This window comes from Petaurus breviceps, unplaced genomic scaffold, assembly GCF_028583685.1.
Source record: "Petaurus breviceps papuanus isolate PSGF00001 unplaced genomic scaffold, PetGlider_PUasm1.0 225, whole genome shotgun sequence".
NCBI lineage: Eukaryota > Metazoa > Chordata > Mammalia > Diprotodontia > Petauridae > Petaurus > Petaurus breviceps.
Window position 1 is genome coordinate 13,563,671 of NW_027185889.1, and position 6,575 is coordinate 13,570,245.

The window sequence follows — 6,575 nt, forward strand, 5'->3', positions numbered from 1 at the left end:
ATATATATATATATATATATATATATATATATATATATATATATTTAGACATTTGATTTTAAAGCTTTGAATTCCAGATTCATTCCCTTCCTCCCTTGTCACCCACCATTACTGGGAAGATAAGCAATTCAGTATAGGTTGTACATGTAAATGCAAACTATTACCATTGTAGATATATAGTAAAAGACTGACTATATTTCCCTCCCTCCTATCCCACCTCCCACTTGTTCTATTCTCTACTTTGATCCTGTCCCTTTTCAAAAGTGGGTGCTTCCAACTTCCCTCCCCCCCAGCCTGCCCTCCCTTCCATCATCCCCCCTCTCATCCCCTTACCCCTACTCTTCTTCAGGGTGAGATGTCCTATTTAGTGTGTATTTCATTCCCTCCCTAAGCCAAATTCAATGAGAATAAGGTTGACCCATTCCCTTTTGCCTTCCTGTTCTTCCCCTCCATTGTGACCATTTTCCCTTGCCTCTTCTATTATGAGATAGTTTACCCCATTCTGTCTCTCCCCATCTCTTCTCATTATATTCCTCTTGCCTCTTAATTTCACCTTTTAAGTATCATGCCTTCCTATTAAATTGGTCCTGTGCCCTCTATCTATGTATACCTGTACACATATATATACACACTCACATATGTATTCATACACCCATATACCCTCTGATATAGACATATATATATATATTCCCTTCAACTATTTTCATACTGAGAAAAGTTTCATCAGTTACAATGATCATTTTTCCATGTAGGAATGTTAATAGTTCAACTTTGATAAGTTCCTTATGATTTCTTTTCCCTGTTTACCTTCTCATGCTTCTCTTGCTTCTTGTATCTGAATGTCAGATTTTCTATTCAACTTTGCTTTTTTCATCAAGAATGCTTGAAAGTCCTCTATTCCACTGAATGACCATATTTTCCTCTGAAACATGATACTAAGTTTTGCTGGGTAGGTGATTCTTGGTTTTAATCCCAGATCTTTTGACCTCCAGAATATCATATTCCAAGCCCTTCAAACCCTCAGTGTAGAAGCTGCCAGATCCTGAGTTATCCTGATTGTGTTTCCACAATTATAAATTGTTTCTTCCTGGCTGCTTATAATATTCTTTCCTTGATCTGAGAATTCTGGAACCTAGTATAATATTCCTATGAGTTTTCTTTGGGGGATCTTTTTCAGGAGGTTGGTAGATTCTTTCAATCTATTTTGCCCTCTGGTTCTAAAACATCAGGGAAGTTTTCCTTGAGATTTCTTGGAGGATGATTTCTAGGTTCTTTCTTTGATCATGGCTTTCAGGTAGTCCAATAATTTTTAAATGATCTCTCCTGGATCTATTTTCCAGGTCAGTGGTTTTTCCCATGAGATATTTCACATTGTCTTCTATTCTTTCATTAGTTTGCATCTGTTTAACAGCATCTTGATTTCTCATAAAGTCACTAGCTTCCATTTGCTCCAATCTAATGCTGAAGCAATGATTCTCCTCAGTGAGCTTTTGAGATTCTTTTCACATCTGGCAAATTCAGCATTTTAAGGCATTCTTCTCCTCGTTGCCTTTTTTAGCCTCTTTTGCCTTTTGAATTAGTCTATTTTTTAAGGTATTATTTTCCTCACTCAGGCTGTTGACTCTCATTTCATAATTTTTTTTTTGCATCATTCTAATTTCTCTTCCCAATTTTTCCTCCACTTCTCTTATCTGCTTCTTAAGGTCCTCTATGGCCTGTAACCAGCTTGCAGTTTTCTTGGAAGCTTTTGGTGCAGGAGTTCTGACTTCACTGTCTTCTTCCTGTTCCATGCTTTGATCCTTTTTGTCCCCAAAATAGGAGTCTAATGTTGGATTCTTCTGTTTGCTTTGTTTCCTTTGCTTAGTCATGTGGACCCCTGGGCTTTTTGCCACAGTAGGACTCTGCCACCAGACAGGAGAGCTTTGTTCCAAACGCTGGGGTTTTCTCAGCTGCTGGAGGTTGAGTGCTCTCTCTGAAGCCTCCAAATGCTCTGGCAAGCTGGTCACATACCCCTGGACCTCCACCCTAGACCACAATCCAGATCCAAGCAGTTTAAAGCAAGAGCAATTACCCCTCAGACTGGTTGTTTGGTCCCCCTACATTGTGCAGGCCAGGAGCTGAAGCTGCCATGTGGTGATGGCTGCTCCACAGCCCTCAGTGGCTTCTCACCCTGGGGGCAAAAGCCGACATACTCCCAACTAGTTGGTCCCAAAGTTCACACTGCACTGACCTCTCACTTTGTCCTTAGAATCTATGTGTTGATAAATCTGGAAACTGCCACAGCTACTGGTGATCTGGAGTCCCTCCAGCCAGTGATTGGTCAGGCCCACCCTGGGGCTAAAACCTCTGGCTAGTGCCAGGCTGGGGTTGGCTCCCAGAGCGCTGCGCTGGCTGATTCCTGCCAGCCTGTTGGGCTTTTCTCAGTGGGAGGTTAGCTTCTCTGTGTCATTTTGTGGGTTTTGTAAGTTCAAAGTTTGTTCAGAGTCCCCTTTTACATGAATTGGAGGTGGTGGGAGCCAGAGCTGCGTGGAGGTCCTGTTTCTACTCCATCATCTTGACTCTGCCATCTTGACTGTATGCCCTGGTCAAGTCTACTTTTAAAAGCATTGTTTTCTTCAGTGGATTTTTTTCCCCATTTAGCCAATTCTATTTTTTTAAGGAGCCATCTTCTTTAGCCAATTTTTGTGCTTTCTTTTCCAAGCTGTTGATTCTTTTTTTTTTTCATAATTCTCTTGCATAACTCTCATTTCTTTTCCCAATTTTTCTTCTACCTCTCTTGATTTTTAAAATCCTTTTTGAACTCTTCCAAGAGGACTTTTTGGGCTTGAGACCAATTCATATTCCCACCTGAGGCTTCACACATAGGTATTTTGACATCATCGTCCCTTCTGAGTTTGGGTTTGAATTTTCCCTGTTGCCATAGTAGTTTTTGATGGTCAGGGCTCTTTTCTGTTTTTCACTCATTTTTAAAAGTTGAACTCAGCTCCTGGAGTACAGGGGATATTGTCCCAAGCTTCTTGCACTGAGGGCCAGGGGTCTGGCTTTCTGCACTGGGGCATCTGGGGCTGGCAGTTTGCCTGCTGTGCTAGAGCTCAGGGCCTCACAGCTGTCCTGCTGTGTCACTGAGCTGGGACTTCAAGGCCTCAGAGCTCTGTGCTCTTAATCTGTGCTGTGGCTAAGAGACTCCCACTGGCTCACCCAAATACCACCTGCACTGGGCTCCACTTCCTTTTATCCAAGTGAGACAGACCTTTCCTGAAATGCTTCTACATTATCTTGGTCTAGAAAATTGTTTCATTCTGGTTTTTTTCTGAATTCTATCACTCCAACATTCTTTTAGAGACTTAATTTAATATTGTTTCCAAGGGAAACTGGGTAGCTGCTCAGGCAACTTTCTGGCTTCTTTCTGCCATCTTGGCTTCACCACTAACCATTACATTTTCAATGAGCATATTCCTTTAAAGTGATGTTTCTTTTACTGCTGTACTTACATACATAATTTTGTCCCTGTCACCCTAATATTTTTCCTTTGAAAGAGAGAAGAGCTCATGGCTTCCCACTGCAAGCACTGATCAAACTCTGATAGAAATGAACCAATATCTTGGTTCATGGCCAAAGAACAAGCTTGCAGATTCTCTCCAGCCATTTATTTAAAAAAAAAAAAAAAAGCAAAGTAACTCATCTAGAGGTGTCTATCAATCAGTGCCAAAGTAAATTCAACTCTGCTAGGTATGGCTATAAAATAATGGAACTGATTTTTTTTAAAAGAAACACATCAGAACTTGTTTAAATATGAGTCATACTTCAAGTCACCAAGGGAAGCTATATTCATCAATCAACAAATGGTTACCAGGCATCTACTATATGCTAAGCATTATATGAGGCATCAAGTATACAGACAAGATGAAATATAGTCTCTGTCCTAAAAAAGCTTACATTCTACTCAGTGAAGTGTATGTGTATGTTTTTGAGTGTGCATGTATGTGTACATTATATATGCATACAGAGGCATGTTTGAAATAGCTAAAGAATTTTCTCCATCAGAAACAATGAGCTATCATATTTGTACTTTAACATCACAGTTCCTAATATGCTGCCTGAGTAAAGAGAAATGCCACCAAATTAAAAAAACAACACTCAGAAAGGGAGCAGCAGCTGAACTAGACCAAAGTATGCACATAGAAAAACATCTACACTAAAGGTCATGCAGTTTTGAAAGCATAAAGACATTAATTCTCAGCATGGTGCTGTGGACCGAATTCTGACTCTGGAGTCATGGGACCTGGGTTCCAACTCCACCTTCTAATACTACCTGCTAGACTGTAGGCAAGTTACTTTCCCTAAGCCTTGGTCTCCTCATGGGTAAAATTATGGAGCTGGACTACATGGCCTAAACAATCCCTTCCAGCTCTAGGAAAAAAATTTAATAAATTAAGGAAAATTAAAAATTAAAAAATTAAGGGAAAAAATCATAGATATTTTATGACAAAAAAAGATTGAGGAAATGTCAACAATTACTCATCCAAATATCTACCTTTTCATCTTTACAAAATCCTTAAGAGAATAATTTATATACACAGCAATCAATTATTGATAATAATAATAATAGCATTCAAAAATCCTTCTGATAATCTTCTTTAAGGCTTTTTTTTCCTTGCAATTTGTCACTGACAATGTGCTATAGCTTATTTACACTCACCATATGCCACTCTTTAAGGGACTGGAGAATTTTGATTCTTAGAAATAATGGAATCCTATGTTTTAGATTATTGCAAATGCTTCTTAATTGTTCTCCCTGCCTCATCAAGTCTCTCCTCATTAGAGTTCATTCTCCACGCTGTTCCCAAGGTGATATTCCTTAAATGCAGATCTGATCATGTAGCTCCTCCAATTGACCTACTCCAGTGGTTTCCTACTGCCTCTAAGATCAGATATAAATGTCTCTGTTCAACTTTTAAAGTGCTAAACAACCTGACTCCAACCCTATCTATCCAACTTTGCTGGGTCTTACTCCTCCTTCTTGACTGAGATTCAGTGAAACTGTCCTTCTCCATATTCTTCACAAACAGCACTCCATCTCCAGAATATGGGCTTTTGCATGAGCCATCTCCCATGCATGTACTAAATTAGTATCTTCACCTCAAAAAATCATGTTCTTCCTTTAAATTGAAGGTCAGTCACCTTCATCTGCATGAAGCCTTTCCTGATTGCTTCCCCCCAAAAAGCTAGCGCCTTCCCTCCCAAACCTCTTTTTAATTAATTATTTTTCATTTATTTGTATTTATTCACTTTGTGAATTCTTTGAGGGATTGTTTTTGCCCTTTTTTGTATTTCCAGCACTTAGGAGAGTACCTGGCACATAGTAGCCATGTTGCCAAAAAAAAAAGCAAGAAAAATTTAAAAAGTTAAAAAATTATACTTCAACTTGCACTCAGACTCCACTAGTTTTCTCCCTACAGGTGGATAGCATTTTTCAAAATTAAGAATTTAGAATTGTCTTGGATCAAAATAGACAAATCATTAACAGTTGATCATTGTACAATGTTGCTGTTACCGTATACAATGTTGTCTTGTTCTACTCACTTCAGCTTTGCATTAGCTCATTTAATTCCTCTTTGGTTTTTCTGAAACCATTTTACTTGTCATTTAGTATTCCATCACAATCATATACTACAACTTGTTCAGTCATTTCCCAGTTGATGGGCATCCCCTCAATTTCCAATTCTTTGCCACCACAAACTTAGCTACTATAAATATTTTTGTGCATATAGCTCCTTTTCCTTTTTCCACCTTGTTTTTCTTTATTGAAGAGACATTTTTACCCACCTCCATTCCTTTATCATCTCTCCCCTTGAAGATTCTTTAAATGATTCTTCAAAAATCACCATTAGCCCAACCTTCACATTGGCAAATTTCTTCTTTATCCTGAGATGTAGTTTGTTTAGGCCTGATAACAATTTGTTTTGAACAACCGTATGCTTTCTTACTCCTTTATGTGTCATGAGTTTCAAATCCTGATAATCACCTTTGCTAAGAAAGTCCTCATGGCATAGCAGATGGAGAGCAGGCCCCACAACCAGAAGATCTAGGTTCAAGTTCAATCCCTGACACATATTGACTATGTATAAAGAAGGTGCCAATTTATGCTGGCAGAAAATTTCTTCATCCATGAGTTTCTATATCGATGAAATCACAATTCTTGTGCCAATCCATATTTTCTCCAGCCTTCCCTGTAAAGGAAACTTTCCTTTAGAGAAGAAAAGTAGGGGCAGCTAGGGTGCACTAGCCCTGAATTCAGGAGGACCTGAGTTCAAATCTGACCTTGGACACCCTGGGCAAGTCACTTAACGAAGTAGCAGCAGCAGCAGCAGCAGCAGCAGAAGAAGAAGAAGAAGAAGAAGAAGAAGAAGAAGAAGAAGAAGAAGAAGAAGGGGCAGCCAGGTGGCTCAGTGAGTAAGAGCACCGGTCCCAGTGTCAGGATGACCTGGGGATCAAATCCGGGCTCAGATACTTAGCACCACACCCAGAAATAACTGGCTGTGTAACCTTGAGCAAGTTACTTAACTCCAATTGGT

The 6,575-nt window shown here is 39.4% G+C and overlaps 1 long non-coding RNA gene across 4 annotated transcripts in view; it reads right to left on the reverse strand.

Annotated features, from left to right (window-relative positions):
- Nucleotides 1–6,575, reverse strand: part of LOC138166628 (uncharacterized) — a 107,108-nt gene that overhangs the window by 72,476 nt on the left and 28,057 nt on the right. The window contains exon 4 of one of the 4 annotated variants that reach the window (XR_011169659.1): nucleotides 5,677–6,230. The exons of the other annotated variants lie outside the window; for them this stretch is intronic. This is a non-coding gene — a long non-coding RNA (uncharacterized lncRNA). Of the gene's footprint in view, nucleotides 1–5,676; nucleotides 6,231–6,575 lie in introns of those variants that run through there. 4 annotated transcript variants of the gene reach the window in all.